Source organism: Camelus bactrianus, chromosome 17, assembly GCF_048773025.1.
Source record: "Camelus bactrianus isolate YW-2024 breed Bactrian camel chromosome 17, ASM4877302v1, whole genome shotgun sequence".
NCBI lineage: Eukaryota > Metazoa > Chordata > Mammalia > Artiodactyla > Camelidae > Camelus > Camelus bactrianus.
Genome location: NC_133555.1, coordinates 5,577,941 through 5,604,438, shown reverse-complemented (window position 1 = coordinate 5,604,438; position 26,498 = coordinate 5,577,941). Strand labels below are relative to the sequence as shown.

Here is a 26,498-nt window from a genome sequence, read left to right as displayed (position 1 = left end):
ATGGAAAACAGTGTCACACAGGATCTGGCATATGGCAAGGGTTTTAGAAACGTTCCTTTTTTTTTCTCTCTCCCCATCCCTGTCATTTCCCCAACTTCCTTCTAACACCCATCTCTCTCTTCCTCTCCCCATCCCAGGAATGGCTACGTAATTGGTGAGACCCAGTGTGAAATGAAAATGGGGGGTCCCCTGTTCAAACAGTATTAAGAACTTCAATATGGTGACGGCAGAGCATGAAATCAAGTGTGGGGCCCCTCTCATCACCACACAGGTCACACTCCCGTGAAGCTGGCCCTGCTCCTTCCTCCCTCCCTGCCTTCCATCAGGTTCTCTTCGGCTTCTCAAATCTTTCTAGCATGATTTTCCAATCTCAAGGCCCCAGTAGTTGACCCCCTTTTTTGTTGTTGTTCTCTATCAATGGATTCAAATGTTTAGATACTATAGAGCCTTAGTCCCACCTCATCGGCGAGGAGAGGAAAGGAGGCCAGTCTGAATTAGTGAAGAGTCTGAGAAATAAGACATTACTACAGAAATACAGTCTTATTACTCGCAGATTTATACGGTGATGGAGGTGACATGGAGGGGAGGGAGTTAAGAGTTTTTGGGAGGTGGTTTAACAAATAGAAAAGATTTAACTTACTTGCCAATGGTGCTACTAAAAGCCCTCCCTCTTAAGTAGGTTAATAGTTCTCTTGTCGGCAATCACCTTGCCTGGTGAAACCTTTTTGCTGCTCTAGACGCTGCTAAAATTCTCCTGCAAGGATTCTATATAACAAAATGATTTCCCCGACCAAGTAGGCAATCCATAGTACAGATCACAGTATAGACAATCCTTGTCAAAGGGAAATCCAGTACAGCAAATCCTCCCTCTGCTCCCTGCCCACAGAAAAGTCACATCTTCAGAGCATCCTTCCAAAATGCCATTGCACACCACACTTGGACTTAATTTTCGCTGGCTCTGCTGTTTCAGACCTAACTCTTGTCTCATCACAGATCCAGATCTATTTTGGGGTGCTCTCCCCAAACAGTCCACATACCTCACCCCTCCAAGCCTTAGCCACCTGGGCCTGGAATGCCCTCCCCACAACTACACGGTCTATCAAAAGCCTAACGTATGTTTCAAGGTACAGCTCAAAGGTCCTCTCCTCTGGGGAGCTGCCTCTGACTTTCCAGGCAGACTCTGTGCCTCTATCTGCCCCCACAGCACATCTATTACAGCATCTGTGAGCCTCTCTCAGAGAGAGTGAGTGCCCATAGACCCTGGGTCTTGCCCATCTCTGGGGAGGCAGTGCAGCCCAGCAGTTAAGTAGCAGAGGTGGTCCCCGCACCACTACTAGCCAGCTGCAGGCAGATGGTAACACCAGCTCCACAGCACTGGGAGGATTAAGTCAGATGATAACTCGAAAGTGCTTAACAGAGCCTGGCAAAAAGCAAGCACAAAAAATATTAACAGTTCTCTGTGAATACTGGTGTATGAATACAAGGTCACAGGATGGCCACACATCCTAGTTTGGCTGGATGGTCCTGGTCTATGTCTGTGGCCCTGGTGTCATTATTTAGCATGTCCTCTCTCATTCTTAAAAGTATCTCGGTTTGGGTGACAAATTATATGGTCACCCCAGATGGTTGGGGCCAGGTCTATATTATTTACCGGTATCTCCCTGGCATATCAAACAGTGTTTAGCACATTTTAAGTCCTTAATTAAAAATGTGTCAAATGAATGACTGTGTCTCCATTGCCCAGCAGGTGCCTGGCACCTGATAAGAGCTTCATGGCTGCTAGATATGGCTGATTTCTCAGTATTTCCAAGCACCTCTTGACTCAGAGAAGGCATGAATCAAGGTTTAGTGAGTGAGTGAACGAATGAATGAATAAGGTCCCCTCTTTCAACTCTTCTGTTGCCAATAATACCTCCCAGAGTAGGAACTACATCTCACAGAGGTAAGGAAAGGAGCTGGTCAAATGGAGGAGGTTAGAATGATGCTCTCCCATGAGATGGGGGGGGGTGCTCTTCCTGGGTCTGCAGCAGGTCCCTGTCTTCATTTCCCAGCTAGAAATTAGGGATTGGCCTCCCCATGGAAGCAGCAAGAAATCACAGCCTAGGTTAGCTGGACCAGTGGGTCCAAAGGGTGTTTAAGGGTGTTGGGACCCTTGCCACCACCGAACATTCCATACAGAGCAGGGGCGCTCAGGCTTCCAACAGATGCTGCCCCCGTCAGCAGCCCACATGGCCACAAGGAGAACCCACCTAAATCTAGGTACCAGATGCAGAAGGGAGAGGATGGGAATTTCTTCCCTTCCAGGCTCGAAGGGAAATTTCACATGTTGGTAGCCAAAAAATTTTGGAAACAGACTACACACTAGGCATGATAGTAAGAACTTTAAGAACATTAACCAAGCCATCAGAACAGCCTATGAGGTAGCGACCCACATTTTACACATGGGGAAAGTGAGTCAGAGGGGAAATGAATTGTCAGAGGTCACACAGCTAGTAAGAGACAGAGCCCAAATCCCCCAGGCACGGGAACTAAACAGGAGTCCATCCGTCCCCAAACCATTATAAAAAAGCCCTGTTCTTGCTCCATCTGTGGGTTGGCTGTGTGACCTTGAGGTTGGCTCAGCCTCTCTGGGCCTCACTTGCCTTTTCCAAGACTAACATTCTGGGATGCAAGTACACACCAGATGGCCAGGACATAGTTTCCTCTTGAGACCACAGGGCTCCAGGGTGAGGAGGCTCTGGGTGGGTTAAGGTGTGCAGAAACATATTGCGCCACCTTGGGGGCCTAGAGGGTACCGAGCCCACTTTCTCAAGGACCCTTTGCCACTGGGCTAAAAAATCAAGCTGTGGATCCCAGCTGAGCGTGGGCCTTTGGAGTTCCTGTGTCACCAGGTGGGAGACCCCTGCCCTTGGGGAAGGGCTGTGGGCAGGGTGAGGGGCACCAGGAGAAGATGAGGCCAAAGATGCCGAGAGCACCTGGCGGAGGGTCCTGCAGCGCTTCGGCCCTTAGAAGCTTGGCAACCGCCTCTCCTGAGGGAAAAAGCCCTCAGCCCTGGGTCAATGTCCACAGCTCTGGTCACCTTCCTGGCCTGCAGGAGTCAGGGCCTGGAGAAAGGGGGGCCCCCAATACGGGGTGGGGGGAAGCCAGGCGGAGAAGTCAGAGCCAGTTGGGAAGGAAGAAATTGGGGGTTCTAGAGCCATGGACACCCCCCAGCTAAGGGGTGTTCCGAGCCCCGGAAAGTTTGCGCGCGGCAGGCGCGCGGCGCGCCCCCTCCCAGCGCCCGTAGGCGCCGGGTCCGCAGGCGCCCACCCCGGCCCGCCCCGCCCGTCGCCTGGTGCCCGCTCAAGGTCACCGCTGACAACGCGCCTGCCTCCGTGGGGCGAGGGGACCCAGGACGCGCTCAGGCTCGGACTCTGGCCCGGCATGGGTCCCCGGGGTCGAGCGCCTGTGGAAGGGATAGCCGGCCGGGAGGGAGATAGAAACCGAGGGAGACGGGAAGAGGCCCAGAGCTCCGGGCCCGCCGCCCCTGCCTCACCTGCGCCGGCTCCGCGAGCGAGATGCTGCTGCCGCTGCCGCTGCCGCCGCCGCCGCCGCTGCCGCCGCCACTGATGCGCGCCCGGCACGGCCCGGCCCCGCTGCGGCTGCGGCTCCTCTGCCGCGGCTGCCCCGCGCTCGCCTCGCCCCGCGGCCCTGCCGCCGCCCGCCTGCCTCCCTCCCTCCGCCGTCGCCTCTGCCACCGCTGCACTGCGCTCTGCCCGCCTCCCTCCCTTCCTCCCCTCCCGCTCTCTCCTCCCCCGCGCGCCCCCCCTCGGCCCTCCCCAAACTCCGCACAGAGAGCGCCCTGCGGGACCCAGAGCGCGCCATCCAGCCCTGGCCCTCCTCCATGCGCACGTGCTAGGTGGCCCAGGGAGGGGTCACCAGCCTCTCCCGGGGCTCCGTCTTCATCTTCAGGTACCTTCACCAGCACCAGCTCCTTACCACCGCACCCCCCCTCCATCAGCCTGGCCCTTGGAGGCATCGCTCCCCACCCCTCCCCTTGGGTAGGGGTTCCCCAACCGCCCCCCTTCCCGCTTCGCAACACACCTAGAACCAGTGGCTGGGGTCACAGTGTAGGATGAATTGAGGTGTGGAGTGGGTATATGGGGAGACCTGGCTTTGAGGGAGGGGGCTGGCTGGACCAATCCTTGGGTGTTTAACTGGAGGGCACTCAGACACTGAGAAAGGATAGGGGTAGGGTGGGGGCACCTGTTGGCCCCCAGCCTTCAGCCTGGCCAGGATAGAGGCCCTGCCTGAGGAGAAAGGTGAAAACCCCAGGCACACACTGAAAGCACTTCCTCAGAGCAGGCTTCCCCTCCTTGGCGCAGGCCCCAGGTCACTGAAGAGCCAAGCTCCACCAGGAAGCCAGGCCACCTGACTCCCAGCGCCTTGGTCTGCTCCATGCCATCAATTAGTCATGCCCGCTTGCTTATTTATTTATTAGCTTTATAAAAAGCCAAATGCACTGCTCTCTTCACAGGAAGAGAGAAGAAGATGGGCTCCCTTGGGGCAGGGGGCTTGGAGGACCTGACCATGGTCACCCCACCCCAAACCTTGGTTTGTTGAATGAGGAGTAGCACATGGGGAGACCCTGGGCTCTGGGTGTCTGGAAACCTGCTTCCAAGGAATGGCTGGGATCTTGCTACCAGTCCTGGGGCCAAAATTCATCATGGCCTGGGCTCTGCTACCTGGGATGCGGCAGAAGATAGTCACTCTTGGGGGCTCAGGCGTAGAGGGAAGCGAGGGGGCCTGGGAGGCCAGTGACCAGAGAGAAGTCCAGCAGGTGTGAGAGGAGGTGTCTGCAGGCTCTACTTGGCTCCAAGCACTCCATTCTCACTGCTCCACACCTGGCTTGGCAGGCAACACTGCATCTCCTCCTGTGGCCCTGTCCTCTCCCTCAGGTGCCCAGAGGACATCTCCCCATGGATGCCCCACCAACCCTTATGTCCTCCCACCTTCCCCATCCCACTTAATGACACTGTGGTGACTCCAGACGACCAGCTCCAGCCTCTCTTATCACCAAGTCCTAACTGATAGGGCCCCCAGAGTCCCCCTGGAATCTGCTCTCTGCCCTGTGTTGTGAAGGGTCCTGACATCTCTGATCCGGATTCTCACAGTTGCATCCTTTCTGCCTCCATCCAGCTACCACACTAGCCTTCATGAAGCCAGACACGGAGTATGTCTGCTCCTGCTCTAAAATCTTCCATAGCTCCCTAGTGTTCTCAGAAGTCCCACAGCCTCGGCTGCCATTCCGGGTTTCCAGCTCTGACCTCAAGTGCCCTTCCACTCCCTTCACACCTTGGTTCCCAGTGCTCCTCCATGATGCACATTTAGCACTAAACCGTGTCTGTGTCTCTCTTCTGCTCCTTTGATGGAAATGCCTTTCTCTCTCTCTCATTCTCTGTCCAGTCATAGTGTCAAGCTCAGCTTCAGTTACTCTTTCTTTTATGAAACCTTCAGAAATCAGCAAATTTAAAAGGCAAAAAGAATAGGTGTAAAAGCTGAATAAGTTGAGGCAACTCCCTGCAAAAGCGAATGACACCACAAAAGTCCTAGTGATAAAACTTACCAGCTCAGAGACCTTGGGCATGCCTTCTACCTCTCTAAGCCTGTTAGTTTACCTCTTAAAAGGGTTATAAATCCCACAGCACACAAAGTCAGCATGCAACAAACAGTACCTATCATTATTCTTGAGCACCTACTGTGTGCTAAGGCTCTGGGATTTGCAAGGATGCTTTGGGAGGAATTTGAAGGACCGCAGAGATTGTAAACTCCAGTGCCTACAAGGGCCAGATAATACTGAGTGAGGTGGGCTGCTTCTGACTTATGGCTCTCACCTCTGGAAACTACCAGTAAGAAAAAGCAACAATGTATGTGAGGTGACAAACAGCAGCTGACACTGGCTCTACTGGGGGAGTAATAAGGAGGGGCGGGGACTGTGGCATCTGCCCCGTTAAATGGGTACAGCTGCTACTCAGCTCCACCTGACCGTGGCCAGGCAGGGATATGAGCCTACACTGTGAGTTTTCTACTTTTTCAAGAGAATCTGGACATCTGGATTTTTATGTGCACACTCTTGATCTTTAAATGTCATCAACAGCTTAAAAAAAATGTAAGGCTCTGAGAGGACCAGACAGAACGTAGGGGTGGCAGGTTTTTGGCCAGCAGACCGGCAGCTTATGAGCTCTGGGTTAGCAGGAGAAAGATCAATGTTATCTATTTACACACAGACGCACAACCCCTCTTCTCCTCTCTCCGGCAGAATGTGGTCATGTCCATCTCAGAGGCACAAAGGGTCATGGGAGTGGAGTGGACAGGATAGGGGTGGGTCAGGTGAGGCACTGGGATTGGAACCAGAGCCGAAGGCCTGGGTCTGCCCCTCCTGCACCCGGGAACTTAGGCAAGCCCCCTCTCCTCGCTGAGCCTCAGTTTCCTCCTCTGAGGATGGGCAGGGGCGGGGTGAGGATTACTCAGCTGTGGCCAAACTGATGTGAGGTGACTGGCATGTGAGAAGGGAGGACACGGGGGTTCCAGTGACAATGCAGAAGAGCATCTGGCAGTGGGGGAGCTTCGGCAATCTGGACACCCAGGAGAAGTCCCACTCCACTAAAAATAGGGCCCTGACAGACTCTTGCAACTTGAAGACTTCTTGAGAGATGGAACTGGCAGCACATGAGGGAAACAGCCGCTTCCCTCTGCCGGACAAGGAGGAAGAGACGGGGAAGTGACTGGCGCTCGGTGAGCCAGTGAGCACATCACCTCTGAGTCCGTAATAAGAAGAGAAAGCAGCTCGGTCCCCGTTGGCCAGTTAGAGAGGCAGGGGCCAGGAACAGCAGAGCCCTAAACTGGCCATGCCGGTGTGATCCCGGGACCCTGAGGAAGTCCCTCAAAAGTGATTTTGATGGGATGAGATTAAAGATGACTTTATTTTCCAATTCCCCACAATGGCCATGTCTCACTATTTTAGTCACAGTAACAGTCATTCGACGCACACACAAAATGACAGTGCCTACCAAGCAAGAAGGAGGAGGTGTTTGAATAAATCGATGTTCCTCAGATAGAAGCCACCTTGAAAACTACATCCTCTCAGGCAGATTTTTTATCTCACAAACCTGGAAAACTTGGTACCAGAATCTGTAAAAAGATTCCTGGGCTGACTCAGCTCCAGAGTCAGAATCCCCGAGGAGAGGAGGCTGGAGACCTGGATCAGGCATCCTGCCCCATCCCAGTCCTGTGCTCTAGAAGGTCGGGCTGACTCTGAGCTGAGCAAACGTTTATTCAGCAGGGAGAGGAAATGGCAAGCCGGATCCCTCCCATTAAGGGTCTCTAAATGCAGCCAGGAGAACAACTCCCCAAATACAACGCAGGTCGATACACTTGAGGCACAAAGAGCCACCAAGAGATTGAACAGGGATTTCCTCCGGGAGGGCCGAGAGGAGAACGTTCTATGATACCCCATTTACCGCAGGCCCCCTTAGAGTCTTTTACACTAACAATCCCCCATGTTTTACTTGTGCCGCTTTAAAACTTAAATGAGAAGGAAAAACACCCCATGCTGAGGCAGCCGGGGAAGGATGATTAATTCTCAAGACAGCCAGTGAGGAAGACTTCAGAGGTGGAATTTTACTGGGTTTTGAAGCAAGAGGACAAATGATGAAAACAATAGCTGAATTCTGTTAAGTGTCAATTTACCATTCTTAGTATGTTAAATATACTGATTTCGCCGTCTCAGCAAGTCATAAGGGAGGTAATGTTAGCAGGTGCTACTGAGGCTCCACCCTTTCCTCTCCCTGGCAGGTATGCCCAGCCCCTGGCTCTCTGGAGGCTGGCTTCTCACACCTGCACCTTCTCCGGAGGGTATTGTCCTTGGCGGATGGGAACCACTAGGTGGCAACAACCTCTATGGTGCAATTCACCCTCCAGGGCTTCCCAGGGGATAAGGCCGAGGGTGGACTTCGCCTGAAATCACATCCTTGCCATGTGCCTTCCCCTTCGCTGTCCTCCCCCCGCCCTTCCCTGGCAGGTTTCTCCCAAGAGCACTCCCTTAATAGACTCCACGCACAAGAATGCCAACCCCAGGCTCTGCTGCTGGGGAGCCAGACCTCAGGTCGTTTTCTTATGCCCACTTTGCAGCTGAGCAAACAAAGGCACGGATCAGCGAAGGCACTGGTCTGGAAAGAGGTCTGGCTGCGTATTCTCCATCCCCAGGAGGATTTCTCTAAGAGGTCGAGGGAGCAGGAGCAAGGGCATGTCCGAGACAGATGAGCGAGATGGGGCATGAGCACATGGGGGTTAGGGTCTGGTGTGGCTGGCGTGTGGGTGTGTCAGGTGAGCCAGGGTGGCAGCAGGAAGGACAACAGCCAGGCAGCCAGAGAAGGGGCTTGGCCCCCAGCTGAGGATTCATCCACTCATTTATCTGAACATGTGCACCGACAGTGAGCCAGGTCCTTGCCTGGTGTCAGGATTCAGAGATGAATATGTACGAATCCTTTTCCCCATGAGGTGCTGGTGGAATGCGAAAGGGGTTAAGAAAAGGGGACAGGCCCAAGCCCAAACGCTCAGGAAAGCAAAGCCTGGTGATTGTAGCTGGTTCCATAGTTCGAGAAGGGAGGCACAGAGCCCCTCCTTGGGATAGAAGGAGGAAAGATAGAAATAAGGGAAATGCGTTCAACTCCACCTGTCTGTGAAGGAGAATGACCTTGGACTGAACATGGACCAGCACGGGACAAGTCTGATTCCTCCGTGGGACTGACTGTGTTTAGCGAGGTGAAATTCGACACAGAGCAGGAGCCTGATCTGTGCTGTGGTTCTGAAGATGCACTCCTCCGAGCTCAGATGGAAGTCGTGGGTTGGATGGAGAGCTCTGTGGATTCAGATTAACGATGGGCTTAATAGACGCCAGGGAGGCTGCTAGAAAAGCTAATGCAGGTGGGGCAGGAAACCCTGCCATGTCAGGGACCACAAAGCAAGCTGGGGAGGGAGAGGGGTTTCAGGTCATGTGTAGGTCTGTGATGTAGCAGAGGGACCAGACGCAATCGTTCTGCGGGACTAAGGGGGGTAGAATAGGGCCCCCACAGATCAGACTGCGGCCCCACAAGGGATGACCTTCCCACACAGCTATGCCAAGGCCCTCCAGAGTCGGGAGGTGCAGCAAGTCATCTCTGGAGGCTCCCCTAGCCTGGACCCAGGACGTGATCTAAACCAGATCTTGAAGGATATTAGGACCTCGAGAAGTGAGAGCAAGAGGCTGTGGGTGAGGAGAGCCGCCAAGCTGGGGGAGGGAGGAGGAAGGCTTCTCTCCTATAAATATGTGGTCTTTAAATGTCATCTTTGGAGAAAACACAGCAACCTTTTGAGGGTGAGAGTCTGTGTGGCATTGGGAAAAGGTGCCGGCAATGCCCCACTACACTCCCCTGGCAAACATGCAGGAGTCTTCGCTGAGAACTTCTGTCTGACCGTGGGAGCTCAGCCCACGCGCGGGGCAGGGCAGACCTGCTGGAGAGTTACTCCCCCGGGAGCAGCCCTCAACTAGTGGCTGATGGGAACTCGGGTGTGAGTTTTTCAGCCCCAGCGCCTCTTGGGCAGGGTAACTCTGAGCTGCTGGTCTCCACTTGCTCCCAGACCACCTCGGAGGGAGTCAGCTCCGGCTGTCCCGGTGGTAAACTGCCGGGTGATGAAATGTTGCTGGCCTCCTCCTCTTCCTTTCCCTGCCTCACTTCCCTCACCCCTACTGGTACTTCCTGGAATCACCTCCCAAATGAGCTACTGAAGCTTGAATCCTGGTCTCAGGGTCCGTTTTTGGGGAACCCAAAGCAGGGAAGCACCACAATTAAAGTTTTGGGCTCTGCAGTCGGAGGACTCAGGTTCAAGCCCCACCTCTGGTCTTCACCTTAACTTCTCCCACCCTCTAAATCTTCATATTTAAGATGAGGGCAGAGTAATAATTGTATCTACCTCATGCATTTCTTGTGATCATTCATTCCACAAATATTCTTTGAGCACCAACTATACAGTGGTTACTGTTCTAGGCTGTAGGGACACAGAAGGGAACAAGCTAAATTTCTGAGCATGTAAAGTTTACATTACTGAGGAAGTCAGATACTATATAAACCTATATCAGGTAGTGATAAAAGCCAAGGGAAAAAATCAAGCTGGTAGAGAATAATGGAGTTTACTTTAAACGATGACTGGAAAAAGAAGCTGTGGTATATTGATACAATGGAATAGTACTCTGCCATAAAAAGAATAAAATAATGCCATTTGCAGCAACATGGATCCACCTAAAGATCATCATTCTAAGTGAAGTAAGCCAGAAAGAGAAAGAAAAATACCATATGAGATCACTTATATGTGGGATCTAAAAAAAAAAGAAGGGGACACTATGAACTCATCTAACTATGGGTGAATTAAGTGAGAGAATTCATTTGAGCATATTGCGAGGCACCCAATAACCATTCAATAAATGTTTGCTGATAAAATCATCACCATAATCCTCATCATCACCTTCACTCCCTGCTCCCCACCCCTGCCATTTTCTCACTGACTCAGATAAGAAATATGTATTGTTCCTCCTCAATGCCAGACCCTCTGCAAGGGGCCGGGGATACTTTGGTTTGCAATACAAACACGATCTTGACTTTTGTGGACTCAGTCTAGTGGAGAACAATAACAAGTACAAGCAAATATCATTAGATATTTACATATTGAAGCCAGTACTTGTAAGGGAAAATTAAACACACACAGCACTATGAGAAAAGCTATGTGAACAGGTTTGTGTAGCCACAAAGGCTTCTCTGATGAAGGAACACTTGGGCTGAAGACTAAAGAGTTAACAATGTGCAGAGGTAAGGAACATTATGGAAAGGGGAGCAGCATGTGCAAAGGTCCTGAGGTGGGGAAGGTGCAGGACAAGAGGAAGAATCAGAAAGAAGGTACGTGTGACTGGAGCAGGGAGAGCAAGAGGGATTGTGGGCAGGCAGAAGTAGGCAGGGGCCAGATCATTCCAGGCCATTCTACTTTTTATTGAGTACCAACCAATATGTCATCCTCTGTTTTAAGCTCTTTATATGTATTATCTCATTTAGCCTCAAGCAACTTTTTGAGATGAGTACCTTTATTATAAATTTTAAACCCCCAAACCTTGAGGTTCAGAAAGACAAAACAACTTGCCAAGGTCACCTGGACAGTGGTGAAGCCAGAATTTGAAACAAGAGCTCTCTGACTGTAGGGCCAAACTAGAATAACAATCTCCATCTTTATCTTAAAAGCAACAGGGAACTGGGGTTCAAGACGCTGCCATGGGGGAAAATGGGGTTCCAAAAGGTGCTCAGGACCTCTACTATCTCTTGCAATTGCATGTAAATATACAATAAAACATTTAAAGAAATTTTTAAAAAAGCAATAGGGAGACACTGAGAGTTACTATACAAGAAGGTGACCTGATCAGAACAACATTTTGATAGGATCCTGTTGACTTCCCTGAGGACAGGAGGGGAAGCAGTGAGGAGGCACTGATATGATCCTGGTGAGAGATGATACTGGTTGGATCTTCTGTGTGGCAGTGGGGGTGGTGGGAAGCATAATTCAGAGATGTTTGGGAGGTTTATGGGGACTGGCGCGGAGCTGGTTTGGTTGGGAGGGAGGCAGAGGAAGAGAACTGTAAAGCGGGCGGAAGACCAGAGAAATAGTCTGAGGCTGACTTGCTGGGGACCTGGGGTGCTGACACTTCCATGGGGCTCAGTGTTGTCACAGGTAAAATGTGGGGATGAGGTACACTAGACATGCTCAAAGTCCCCCCCGCCTTCAGAAAATGCCACATTGTGCTAACCTGTGCCTCAGGAAAGGGACCCGGGGCCCGGAAAGCTCCCCCAGGGCACACTGACCCTGTCATATTGAGCACCACGCTATGGGTTTTGCTGTCTGTCCGGGCACCCTACTGAAAATGCAGCTCTCTGAGGACAGATGGAAGCCATTGCTGTGTCCCTGATACCTGGAACAGGGTCTGGTATGGAGGACAAGCTCCAGAAATGTTTGCCAAAGGCTGGGCAGCCCTTCCAGTGGCCTGACATTTCAAAAGAGCTGAAAGTCATGAACAGGCCCAGACTTGCAGAAGGATCTCTAACCTCTAGGCTTTTCCACTGTAGAGTCTTCAGTGCGGAGTGGACTCCGAAAGCAGGGCCAAGTGCTCTCTTGTCACATTGACAGAAGAAAGAATAACAGGACTCCAGCCCCACTCTCTCCACAGAGGGAACCTCCCATCGGACACAGAAAGGCTGGGTCTACAGGCTTGAAGTCCAAAAGGGGAGAGGGGACGCCAGTCCCTAGGAGCTCTGGAGCATCCACAGGCCAAAGAGGAGCATCCAGTCCCGAAAACACGCCCCAGTTCCCTGCAGAGCCACCAGCGCAGGTCCTGAGACACCTGGAGGACTCTGGGAGAAATGCCAGAAGGCTGGAGACAGAAAAATTGTGTCTTCATTTTCAAACAGGAAAAAAATGTCCATGAAACTATAGCCCCGTACACTTGAAGGTTATCACAATGATGACAGGGATCAACGTGGGTGTCAGTGGCCCGCCCTGTGCCAGGCCCCACCCCAAAGACTTTGGACTGGCGTTATAGAGGACAAGGCCCTGTTTATAAGGAGCTTGCAGTCTATCAGGGGTCAAAGACACACGTGCATTCACAGCAGAGGGGAAGGGAGATCCTATTTGTTTAAGGATATCTTGGAAAAAATCTTGGAGGAGGTCAATTTAAATTGGATTTGTACTGTAAAACCTCAGTCATTAAACCAGTGCGAAAGTGGAACAGAAAGAGACAGGCATAGCAATGGAACAGAATACAAAGTCCAGAAATAGGCTCAAATCCATACAGGAAGTTGGTGTACAGTAAAGGCACATCTCAGTACAAATAGACTCATTAATAAATGGCATTGGGACAAATGGGTAGTCATTTGGGAAAAAAAAGGATTAGATCAATATACCACACCATACGCCAAATAGAAGAGAGGATCAAAATTCTAACTTAGTAGCAAAAACATGAGCCCAGAAAGCAGCAGTATAAACCCTGAGCAAACTTCTTTAACACTGGAGTGGGTAAGGTCTTTCTATCAATGAAAATCTGAAAGCCAGAAAAGATCAGATTGTTAAATTTAACAAGATAAAAAAACAATCTTTCACATTTCCAAGTGGGAAATAAATAAATTTACAAAAGGCAAATAACAACTTGGGGGGGGGGAGTATATCTTATATCACAGGCAAAGGGTTAATTGCCACAATATATAAAGTGCTTCTAGAAATCAAGATGACCAGCAACATAACATAAATGCACAAAGAACATGAATAGGAAATTCCCCCAAAAATAAACCCAAAGGGCTCTTAAACATATGAAAAGCTGCTGGACCTCACTCATAAGAAAAATGTAATTTAAAATCGATCTGATAAACCATTCAGAAGTCCGACATAAGCTGTTTGAGGAAGGAGGTACATTGCTAATGGGAGTCCAAATCAGTACAATGGAGGGAGATTTGCAATATCTGTCAAAATGACAAATATGGCTACTCTTTGACCCAGCAATCCCCATGTAGAAATTTGTGCTACAGATACACCAGGCCACACAGGGAACATGTTCTTCCTACAGCATTGTCCAGAGTAGCAAAGGGCTGGAATGACCTCAGGTGTCTGCCAGCTAGAGCCACAGTAAATAACAATGAGACATTTACACAATGCAATGTTCTGCAGCTGTCTAAAGAACGAGGGAGCTCTGTATACAGTGATTGGAAAGAGCTCCAGGCTAAACTGCAAACTGAAAAAAGCAAGATGCAAAACAGTCTGTATTAGTTAATGTAGCACATTACCTTTTTTTTTTTTAAAATGGGCTTACTGAGATATAATTTGCTTACCATAAGGTTCATCTGTTCAAAGTGGTATTTCAATGGCTTTTAGTATATTTAAGGTTTGTGCAACCATCACCATAATCTAAACTTTACAGCATTTCCATCATCCCCCAAAGAAATCTTAGTCTTCTACCTTTTGTATAAAAGAGGGAAAACATGAAAATAGACACACACACACGCGCGCACACACACACACACACGTACACCACACATACTTGCATGTGTCCACATAACTCTAGAAGGGTACACAGACACTAACACAAGTGTGACTGGGAACAGTAGCGTGGTGCGATGGGGCTGGTGCTGAGTGCGCCCGGGAAGGGCTAGTGGGAAATGAACTGGGACAGGACAGTTGGGGCTGCGCTGTTTAAGGCCTTAATGCTAAGCAGTTTGGATTTTATCTCATAAAGCCCAGCACTGACCAACAGAACTTCCGGTGATGAGGGAAACTTCCTGTGTCTTTGCGTTCCAAATATGGTGGCCACGTGGGGCTCCTGAGCACTTGAGTGTGGCTCACGTGACTGAGGAAGTGCATTTTCAGTGCTACTTAACTTTAGTTAAGGCGCATCTAAGTAGCCACCTGTGGCTGGGGACTGGCGCGCCGGACAGCAGAGCAGGAACTGTGGGGAACCACGGGAGGTTTTGCAGGTGGGGGATAACACAGGTGGATTTTAGTTTGGGGGTGTTTGTGAAGGATGGATTCCAGGGGAGCAAATGGAGGTTGGAGACAGTCGGAGGGGAACGGCTACAGCATGATTATAGAGAGAAGAGGGACCCGGACCCTGACCCAAGGCAGGGCCCAGGGCTGGATAAGAAGGAATGGGGTTCTCTTCTCTTCCTCTTCTTTTTCATGTAGTGTCTTTGTGCTTGAGGGGCTCAAATATATAGGAGAGAAAGTCTCTTGCTCCACAAACATACCTTGAAATTGGATTCTTGATGACAAATAGAAAACATTACTGTTGCAGTACCAGTAATAAAAACAAACAAACAAACAAACATAAAGAAGGAATGGGGTTGAGAAACTTCTAGAAGGGGATGTGAATAAGATGACAGGTGGTGAGGGTGAGGGCAGAGTTGAAGGTGACTTAGTGGTTCTAGCCTGAATAGCAAAGAGGGTGGGGAGGATGTGAATTGAGGGGTCTGGGGTGGGTGGAGCAGATGTGAGTGGAGCCACAGAGAAGCTCACTCTGGGTCTCATAGCCTCAGAATCACCAAGGGCCTCCACGTTTAGAATATAACCCCAATTCCTCACAGGGCAGAGGAGGCCACCGAGGTCTGGGCCCCTCCCACCTCTCCATGCTCATCTCCCCCTTCCCCAGCCTCAGCTGGCCCCATTCACACTGGCCTCCTCTCTCACTCAAGCTCCCTCCCACAGCAGGGCCTTTGCACTTGCTACACCACTTGTCTTAGGGCCTGGCACATAGTAGGGCACAAAAAAATATTTGGTGATGAACAAAGAAGGCAAAAGGAAGTGAGAAAGCTTCTCACCTCCAGCTTCCCCAAGAGAACTTTCCAGAGACCTGGCGAGGAGTGATGTGGCCATCACAATGACCAGTGCTGAGGACTCGGGGACAGGGTCCTGGTCTTCCCAGCCTCTCACAGCCAACAGCAGTGACAATGTGGAAAACCAAGTCCACATGACCCACCCAAAGCTGCTGCTCCTTGCTGAAGAGGGTGGCAGGCCATCAAAGTGAGAACCGCACTCCCGTCAGAAAGAGCCCCCAGGGAGGAGAGACCAGAGTGAGCGACGCATCCACCAGTGAAAGCGCAGGGGTGAGACAGACAGAGAGGCCCAGGACCAAATCGCCCCGTGTGAGTCCTGGCTCTGACCCTGGCCAGTGTGCGAGCCTGATCCTCAGTTTTCCCATCTGAAAACTGTAGGCAAAAATATCTGTTTTGCAGGGTGGTTGTCAGGAGCAGCTATGTTGGATACAAAGGGCTTGACACACAGGAGGGCTACAGTAAACGTTACCTATCAGGAAACCCCGTGACTTGTGAGATGCCAACCCCCTAATAAAAAATGTTGCAGAGAACCCAACGGGGGCGAGGTGAGCATATTCCGCCTAAAAATGACACATCACAGTCAGAGAGAGCAACAACAACAACAAAACAGTAATAATAATGATGATAATAAGTGGCAATTAGGTAGCACGTGTAATGTGCCAGGCACCGTTTTAAGTGGTTTGCTTTTATCAACTCATTTCATCCCCACAAGATCCCATTTCACAGATGGGGAAACTGAGACCTGGAGAGCCTGAGACACTTCGCCAGGTCACAGCCTGTACGCGGCAGAAGGGTCCCATCTGTGCTCTCAGCTGAGACTCTCCTGGCTCTCAGGAGAAGGAACTCTGGTGTAGGGCCCATCACTACCCACCAAGCCTGAGAACCGGGCCCTAACGGGGCTGCACGTCAGCCACGTGGTCAGCCCTGTTTGCTGAGTGAGAACCGGGGCACCAGGTCCCAGGTAAGTGGCTGGAGCAGAAACATGGGAGTCGCGAAGGCCTGGTTGGTGGGCCAGCTGCCTCCCCTTGAGCCTGTTTCAATGCCCGTAGGTGAAGGGAAATTGTGCTTAGCTGGTGGGGCCACAATATGGCCTCTTCCTTGTAAAACACTGAGCATGCCAAATTCCTCCTGCTCAGGAGAAAGCCAGACTGGTGGGGGTATTGGGATGACGGGGTGAGGCACAGAAAGGAGGAGCTGGGGTGAGGCCTGGCAGGGGGGCCAGAGCCCAAGCACTAGAGGGGAGGGCTTGGGAAAGGGGCTGCCACCGGTTCCCTCTCCCCTCCCCGTTCACCCCGGGGAAAAGCTCATTAGGAGGGAAATGCAAAGTCTGCCAGCACCCTGATTACCCACGTAGAACTACGTATAAAAGTGGAGAACAGGAAGAAAAGACGGAGGATGAAAACGGTTTTGTATTTTGTCTTGCTTTCATGTTTTCCCTCTAACATTGTTTTATTCTTTCCAGAAAAGCAAATCAGAAGAGAATAAATCACGAGGGCCTCCATCCTGCTGGCTTTCTTCTTGTACTTTCTGCCCAATCCGGGCATCTTTCTGTTGACTATGGAACACTGTAGTCTGCCCAGCGTGACAGTGGCCAGGGACCAAACCCTGTATTTCTGTGGACTTGCATGACGGACTCTGAGATGTGAGTCACGTGGAGGGTGCTGAAGCCTTTCCCACAGACACACACGGCCCTGGACCACTTGGGCTTCACTGCATCATTCACCTGTGGCCCTCCCTCCTGCCCATCAGAGCTCTGGGGCCCCTGTGAGAGAGAAACCAGGCAGGATGGACAAAGTACGCTCATTTTAGTCCAGGGATGGCCCGAGAGGCATCTGGGAGGAGGCGAGCTGGAGTTTGATCTCAGGTGACCAGGAGTTACGCGGGGCATGTGCCCTCGAATGACAGGGGAGGAGGGGTGTGCCTGGCAGTATGCACAGGAGGAGCAAAGGCAGCGAGGTGGGACAACATCGTGGTGCATGGAGGTGACTCAAGAAACCCAGCATCTGGAGGATGAAGCAGGGAGCTTGTGTGACGGGAGATGAAATGGCATTTCCCTCAGTACAGGCCAGAGAACCACAGACCTCAGAAGCCCCATGAGGATGGCTGGATTCTATCCTGAAGGTGTCAGGGAGCGGAGGGTGGGCTTAAGCAGCCTGTGACATGATCAGGGTGACAGAGATGCACTTCTGGGAGAGCTTCTGCAACTCCACACCCCTCTGCAACCAACACTCTTGAAGGCTGAGGCCACATTTGTGGCCGCAGGACCAAAGTCCTGTCTTCCGGGTTTCCACACTTCCCGGTCGATGGCTGCCACCTAGGACCTGATATAACACAACCTGAAAAGTCTTGACATTCAAGGCTTCAGGTTCTGCGAAACAAATCAGTGACCTACTTTTTATATACGAAGTGAGAAATTTGATAAAACAGGTGCCCCTGTAGATTGTCCCGGGAAAGACGAATGGGGCAGAACTGGGGCGTGTAGGCCAGGCAGGCAGATGTGGAGTCTGGAAGTAGGAAGGCAAATGTTCTCGTGGTCAGAGCTGCCCAGTGGCCAAACGGTCTTCCTTGAGTCACGCAGGGGAGCTGCCTAACAGAGCTGTCTCCCCAGGCTTCAGACAGGCCTGGGTTGGGTGGCTGTCGACTAGGACTCGCAGCAGATGAGAGGATTTGATAGGGACCATGGACAGGGCTCTCCCAGGAGACAATGACGCATCCTTTCCCCAATCCCATGGCTCCACTCCTCCAAATTGTGGCCACTGTCTTCAGAACAGAGCCTCTGAAAGGTTTGTCAAGAGCAGACAAAGACCTGTCAACAAGCCTGAACCCACTTGTTGAAGGTACTTTGTTCAAAAGTAAATTTGCTTTTCTCTCTTTCTTTTTTTTTTTTTTTTTTTTGTTTCCTATTGTATTTATTATCCCCTCTGGCATCCAACTAGACCAAAATAGCTGGCAGAAAAAAGAGAACTCTGACTAACAAGCTTTCTGTGGGGTAGAAGGAATGTTCATTTCAAAAACAACCTGAGAGCAAGGAGAGACGGTCCTCACTTCTCAAACACGAGGCAAAATCTAAATGGCTCTCTTGAGAGTCCAATAAATTGAGTCACATTTATAAGGCACCTCCTTTCTTCACCTCTCATTGTAAAACCGGCTGTTTTTCACAGTCCAGAGCTTCCTTCCTGAACAATTCCCTGCAAACGTGGCAGCACATGTCTTCCGCTGGGCACTGCCAGGCTGCGTCTGACCCTTCACCCATCTCTCCCTCCATCGTCCCTGCAGAGTCTCCAGTTTCACCCTTTCTTTGCCTTGAAGCCCCTGGACCATTTGTGGCCACATCTGGATCATGCTGGAGAGAGCACTAGGGTTGGAATGAAGAAATAACCTTGGGTTTGGGTCCTGCTTTGTCACTTGGTGGCTGTGTGACCTTGGACCAGTGGTTGACCACACTGAGCCCCAGTTTCCTCATCTGCTGAGTGGAGTTGGTCATGTCTCCCTCCCCACAGCACTGGAGGAGAGTGAGAGGGAGAAGCCAGCAAAGCTTGGCTGATGCCAGTCACGCTCAGCTGCTCAGGAAGCCCGAGTTGGATCCTAAAGGGCCATCTCCTGGTGTAGGCTTGGCGGTGGTGCAGGGGTAAGGAGGCTCCAGATAACCCAGTGGCTCCCCTCATCTGCCAGCACCCCCTGCCATTGACTTTGGGCTGCATGGCCAGCCCTGGCGGATGGATCCTGAGCCACAAGGATGTGTGCGTTTCTGGGCTGAAATGGAGAAAAGTCGGCACCCCTCGCCATTCTCTTCCCTCTGTGCCATGGAGACTTGTGGGGCCACAGTGGGGATGATGGAACCAGGAGGTTCTCGAGACACCAAATGGAGAAGAGACTTTGCATGAGCAAGAAATACACCTTTTTAATACTAAGCCACTGCAATGTCAGAGGTTTGTCTGCTCCAATTAATACACCAAGTAAACCAAGTAACAGACATTCACTGGGCATTAGAGTTAGAGCTTCCTCAGGAAGCTAACTGTTGCTCTAATTCGAAAAGACACAAGCACCCCAATGTTCATAGCAGCACTATTTACAATAGCCAAGACATGGAAACAACCTGAATGTCCATCCACAGATGACTGGATAAAGATGTGGTATATTTATAAAATGGAGTACTACTCAGCCATAAAAAAGAATAAAATAATGCCATTTGCAGCAACATGGATGGAGCTGAAGATGGTCATTCTAAGTAAGGGAAGCCAGAAAGAGAAAGAAAAATACCATGATATCACTTAATCTTAAAAAATGTGGAATCTTAAAAAATGACACAAATGAACTTATTTATAAAACAGAAACAGACTCACAGGCATAGAAAACACACTTACGGTTACCAGCGGGGAAAAGGGGTGGGAAGGGATAAATTGGGAGTTCAAGGTGTGCAGATACTAATTACTACATATAAAATAACTTAATAACAAGTTTGTACTGCATAGGGAACTATATTCAATAGCTAGTAGTAACCTATAATGAAAAAAAATGTAAAGGAATATATGTATGTAAAGGTATGACTGAAACTTTATGCTGTACACCAGAAATTGACACAACATTGTAAACTGACTGTACTTCAATTTAAAAAAAAAATCCATCGGGCAGTGACCACATATCACACATGCCAAGCACTGCACAGGTGCCGAGGTCACAGCAGCAGTCAACGGTATGCACACAGCAGAGTCACACCTAAGAGGCGGCAGGGGAGACGGGCCCTCAGGGGGGTACACAAAGCAGCTCAAACTTCCTGTGGAAAGTCCTAACTGTTGCAATGGTTTGGGGAGCAGAACTCCATGCGGGTCACTCCCAGGTCTGGTTATAAAGTTTACAAGCCAGTGAGCAGGTCTAGAGGAAGAGAAAAGGGAAAGCCCCATAGGCAGGGTCTGGTTGTTCCCAGATTCTGAGGTGACAGTTGCAGCCCTGGAGGTGGCGAAGATCACGCGCTTCTGCCTGTGCAAACGGTCAGCTCTGTTCTCGTGTGAAGACCTTCCAGGCACTGTTTGCTCTAAAGGAGGCTTCTGTGGGTGGAGCCAGGGCAAGGCATCTACCTTAAATTAATAAAATGTAATTCCACACCAATGACCCTGCCCTCCAGGATCAGAGAGCAGGGGTCACCTCCAGGCAAGATGCAGCTTATTTCGGATGTTTCCATCCAGTGCACTTTCCTTGTGGGACTGGGTGGATGCTGATCCAGTCTTCAACACTGCAGGGGGCCTTCATCTATCCAACGACCATTTTTCTGAAAACCTGCTATGTGCCAGGCCTATTCTGGGTACCAAGTGATGAAGAGAGGAAAGGGAGCATCTTTGAGACCCAGATGCCCAAAGTCAGCTGCCCTGGGCTCACGGACAAAGATGAGCTCAGAGCTAACTGACAACCCACTGTGCCCCTCTGTGAGCCTCAGAGCATACAATGGCCCCAAGCAATTTTTATTCAGTGCACAGGGTACACCACCAAACCCAGAAGTGCCTGCCCTGTGTCCGCTTCCTAGTTCCCAAAGAGCTTTTCCTCGGCGAGATGGACATCTCCATTCTGCAAGTGTGAAGTCGATACGTGGAGAAGTTTCGACACAACCAGTTGGGGAGACTGTGAAGACCTAAGTCCACGCCTCTTAATTCCTAACCCAAACCTCTTTCCAGTTTACCAAGAACAAAACAAAACCTCCAACCCCTCTGAAGAGAGGAGCGGACAGGCTCTGCCCCCAACACTGCAGCATCCCATTTACATGAAGGAGCGCCCAACCCTAAGTTTAGCAGATAGAACCACATCTTGACCTCGGCCTTGTGTTCCAAAGTGCTGAGGGGGCCATATATTTTCCCAAGCATCCCGGAGGCCCTGGGACATAAGGTACTATTTGCAGCCTGAATACATTAATCATTTAAAGGCCGAGATCCAGTTTGGAGAGTGGCTGGGTGTCCACTTATCCGTCCTCACAAACCACACCCCAGATCAATGTTTGCCTCGGAGCCAAAATCGTAAACGCACTAGTCTCACCACGTAGGCCGTTACTGGGAACAGCTGAAAGTAGAAGGATTCAGAGATTGTGGGCTCTGGACGGGGGCCAGTCCCCCGTGGTAACGCCCAGTAATAGTACCCAGCACACACAAAGCACTCCGAGTTTACAATGCACCCTTCATACTTGCTATCTTGGGCAATCCCCCCAGCAACCCTGAGAGGGGTGAGTTGCACCAGCCCCATTTGCAGATGAGGACACTGAGGTCCAGAGAGGCTGAGTGACTCACACAGCCACACAGCTGGTCAGTGCAGCAGCCGCAACAAACAGTGGTGAGCTCTCCCCACAAATCTGTGCTACCGTCCTCTTTGGGTTGGCCATAAAACAGCTCAACAATGGCATTCCCTGCACCGGCCCCGTTGCCCCCCGTTCATGGGTTGGTTATAACGTTGTGACGTGTCCTGCATCACCGGCAAGGCTGCTGATGCACATGACATGTATTTGGGGACCAGTCTACCATGGAGCCAGGAGCTACTGGGGCTGTGGGCCTGCAGTCAAGTCCTCATCCTACCCTGCTCTTCCCAGCTTCCTCCAGGTGAACCATGAAACTGCATTTTGGAGAGAATGGTGGGTACTGGGCTGAAAGGTGGTTTAGGGCCAAATGCAGGGCCACAGGGGAGAGGCACCGAAGGGCAGGCAATGCAGGACTGCGGTTTGGGAGGAGGGATGTGCTAGTTCTGGTTGTGTCCTGGGAAGACCCCTCTGGCTGCACTGGAAGGGACAGGCTGCAGGTGGCAGGCGGGGGGTGGAGCAGTAAGGTGGCGTGGCCTGGAGGATGGAGGGTCAAACAGGCTGCACACAGGCACTAGAGAAAGCACTTGACCCCTCTTGGGGTCTGTGTTTGCAGGGAAGGGGTGGGCAGAAGGAGCCGAACACCGTGCCAACCTCGGTTCCAGCAAAGGAAGAGGAGAAGCCTTGCATAAAGACAAATTCACTTATTCACGGCGGATTTGTTGAGCACCTATTCTGTGCCAGGCCCTGAGGTTAACAATTCAGTCTAGAACTAGAAGAGCCTTAGAGAACAGTCAGTTCAAACCCAACATCATATAGGGAACACGGGCTCAGAGAGGGACAAACATTGACGCATGCTCACATAGCAAAGGGATCAAGCTGGGAGTCACGCTCAGCTCTCTGGACCCATAGCCCGAAGCCCTCAATGCATCCTTCTTAACACACTGTCTGGTGCCAGACAAGGATTTCTGGAGGCGTTTCCGGGTCTTGGACCCAACCCAGTGGGCTCATTCTTTGCAGCTAAGCAAAGATCCAGTGTTTACAGACAGGCTTAGTGCATTACTCTGTTTCTTGGGTGCAGGATGGCTGTGCCTGGAGGTGTCAGAGAATCACCTCCCCTGACACAGGACGCCAGCCCTGCTGGGTTCTTGTCCCAGCTCCTCACTGGAGTTTTCTGCCGGACCTGCTCTCCGATTCTTCACATTCCTCCCTTGGAGCAGGGATTCACACTGTCTCCCTCAGCTCATTCCAGTAACCTCCAGGGGCCTTTCTCTTGAGTAAATGACTTGGGTGATGAAAAAGAAAAAGCTGGGCTATTTCACAACCCAGCAAAGGTGAGCTCAACCAAATTACCTCCTCCAGGCCACAAACAGACTTCAGCACCTGTGTTTAATGAGGTCTTATTTTTGAGCCACATATCCTGCTTGGATGGCGAGGTACTTCAGTATCCTTATCTGTAAAATGAGGGGAATCGTGCCAGCAGGTCATGTGGATCCCTGAGACAGCCACCAAGGGAGGGCTCAGCCCAGAGCCTGGCCCACAGTCGGGTCCCAGCAAATGCAGCCATCGCCGCGACACGCCGGGGCCTCTGTGAGAAGCAGGCTGCACGCCGAAATGCCGGCTGTCTTGCTGGTTTGTGATGCCGTTTCTCACACGTTAGCCCGCCTAAAAGTCATCCGAGGAGACCGTGACAATCTTCAACCCACAGACTGTTAGATCTTGCTGCACGCCGCCCTCAGAGTCTGGGATGGGGTCTGGGAACCTACACTTTGGCGGCCTCCCCCTGGGCGGCTGTGGATGCCAAAGGCCAGGCTGTGAAATGGCACCATGTAGGTCACTGCATCCTCAGGTGACCCTGCAGCCACGACGTGGCCTTTGAGAAGCAGATCATGCCAAGCCGATTCCACATCCTTCCATGACGAGGTGACAGGACAGGGAGCTGGGGATGGAGGTGGCCTTTGAAACTTGTTCTCCTTCGAGGGGGTAAGAAGGAACAAGAGTAGCTGGGTCTTTCGGGGCCCTGCAGGTGCGGGGACATGGCCTCACTGGTCTCAGTGACATGTGTAGCTGTGCCTCGGTTCTGCAAGTCCCATGGGACAGTCATTTCTGTTTAACCCAGGATCCCCAGATCTGTGCTGGGTTTACTCATTCAGTCCAGTCACTCACTCACTCAGTCAACAAACACAGTGTGGGCCCCTCCTTGGTGCCTGGACTTAACATGCGTTTGATGCCAGACTCCGTGGTAACAAAAGCATTGTGACTTTCAACTTGTCACTTCTCTGAACCATCTGCAGAAGGTCAAAATAGCAGTACACTTTCCAGAGGGTTGTCAAGATCAGCGAGATAATTTGTGTGGAGTGCTCGGCCCAGGGCCTGGCCCCTGAAAGTTAGGCCTGGTCACTCTCCCTGCAGCATGTGCTTCACACATGCTGTCTCACCTGTCCCCAGACACCCACCACCCCCTGTCCCGGGAGCAATGAACTTGCTGCTGTTCCTCAGGTGCCCTGTTCTCTCCTGCCTTCAGACTTGTGATCTTGCCTGAGATGCCACTCTCCCGACCTTAGTAACAATGCCACTAAGGCTGGGCTCTGAGCTGAGTGCTTTTCATGGCTTATCTTGCTAAATTTCTCAAACTCTTGAGGTAGGTGCTGTTATAATCTCCATTCACAGATGAAGAAATGGAGTCACAGGCAGGTTAAGTAATTTTACCAAGTCCAGCAGCAGGGAAGAGACTGCTCACAGTCTGGCATCAGAGCACAGGAGGCCTCCTGAGATGAGGGCCAGCACCCACCAGCTCTAGCCCCAGACAAAGGGGCCTAGAGTGAGCTCATCAAAACTGCAGATGCTGCTGCATTAGGAGTTGCTGCTAGGACTCGGGGAGGAAGGAAGGGGATGCTCAGAGGGCTCCTGACCAGTGGAAAATCATGATCCTGCCAAAAAAAAAAGGACCAAATTCTTGGAGATGGAAAAGTAATGACTTTCACATTGGTAAAGACAGAAAAGCAATGCCAAAGTGGGAATGAGCCCAGACACAGAAGAAAAAGATCCAGGGGTCATAGAGGCTCACAAGCTGAGTCAACGATATGATGCTGTCGCCATCCCTAAATGGCTCTCTTCCCTTCATCCTTTCCCCAAGCAGCATCAAATTTTACACCCCCAAAGCCACACAAAGCTGACTCCTGTTTCATAAGCCTTCACTGTTCCCCTCTGCCTTTGGACCAAGCCCAAATTCATCCCTCCCAACAAGCTCACCCCTCCCAATCTCTACAAGCGTCATTCCTCAAGCTGCCATGTAGACCACATATTTGTCAGGGTTCTCCTGAGAAATAGCAGATGGATGGATGGATGGATGGATGGATGGATGGATGGATAGAGAGAGAGACAGAGAGATAGATAAATAGATATGAATATTGATATATGGAGAGAATTCCCCCTTCCTCTGCCTTTTTGTTCTTCATGGGCTCTCAAAGGACAAGAGATGCCCACCCACTTTGGGGAAGACCATCTGCTTTACTCAGTTCACCAATTCAAATGCTAATCTCTTCTGGCAACACCCTCACAGACACAATCAGAATCCCATTTTGTGGGTGACCGGGGCATTCCTCAGCCCAGTCAAGTTGACACATAACATTTAACCATTACAGACCTCGTGCTACAACCAAGACGGTCTGCATGCTTCTTAAACTGACCATGACGGACTGTCTGCATTTTCCAAAGAGGACCACACCAATACCTCCCACCCAATGTGCTCTTCTTATGTGACGCAGACATTCTTCCCATGGAGAGGTGGGGGTTTTGTGCCCTCCCCTTCAAACTAGATGGGCTTCTCTGATGGTTTTGACCAACAGAGGTCAGCAGAGATGAGGCTAGGTTGTGAAAGGCAATACAGCTTCCGCCTGGGTTTCTTTAGATGCTCACTTTGGAGCCCTGAGCTGCTATGTAAGCCAGCTGACAGCCATGCTGTGAGGAAGCCAAGCTAGCCCATGCAGAGACCACAGGAGAGGCCCTGAGGCTATGTAAATGGAGAGAGAGGGGAGAGAGAGGGAGAAGGGGGTGGGGTGTGAAGAGAGAGGCTAGCTTCTAGCTGCTCCAGCCCCTCATGCCCCAGCTGCACCACTGGCTCACGCTCACTGCAACCATATGAGAGACCCCCGAACCAGAACCATCTAGCTGAGGTTTTCCTGATTTTTCTAACTCAGAGAAACCATGAGAGAGAATAAATTAATTGATATTATTTCAAGCCACTGAATTTTGGGGTGATCTATTACATGGTAACAGTCAGGACACTTGCCATGGCCATTTTCACCTGTGTAGCTTTTCTCACTCAATTCCTTCTGCATGGTATAGTCTTTCCTTTTCTTTTCTCCTTTTGGTTATGGCTTCACCGGATTCAACCGTCTTTTTTGATGCCCAGCTTAAGTTACTCCTCCTCCATGCAGACCTCCTTGAATGCTTCAGTTCTTGGCCTCACTCCCTGTATTACTCCCCATGACACTTACTATCCCTACTGCTCATCTGGCACTTAGCACATGGGTCTCTTTTATAATTGTTGTCTGTCTATGTTCATTTTCTAGTCCTTCTTCAGGGAAGAACATTTCTGGCCACCCCCTGAGCTCGATACTGAGTGAGTTTCATAACCTCACGCTGCCCACGAGTGAGATGCCTGCCCCCCACGGTCCTGCATAAGAGCTCCTCTGTATCCATGGCAGGATGGTGTTTGAAGGTCATGGAGAAAGTAGAGAGCAGGCAAAGAAGATGCTGCAGGTGACTAGAGAAAGAGGAAAGAAATGAGGGTCACT

The 26,498-nt window shown here is 50.9% G+C and overlaps 1 protein-coding gene across 2 annotated transcripts in view; it reads right to left on the bottom strand.

The window, feature by feature from the left end:
• The window catches only part of ATP2B2 (ATPase plasma membrane Ca2+ transporting 2), a 330,499-nt gene extending 326,765 nt beyond the window's left edge, over positions 1-3,734 (bottom strand). For both annotated transcript variants that reach the window (XM_074344350.1, XM_074344347.1), the window contains exon 1: positions 3,536-3,734. The gene's annotated coding sequence lies outside the window, so the exon portion shown is untranslated. The remainder of the gene's footprint in view (positions 1-3,535) is intronic.
• Between the last annotated feature and the right edge of the window lie 22,764 nt (positions 3,735-26,498).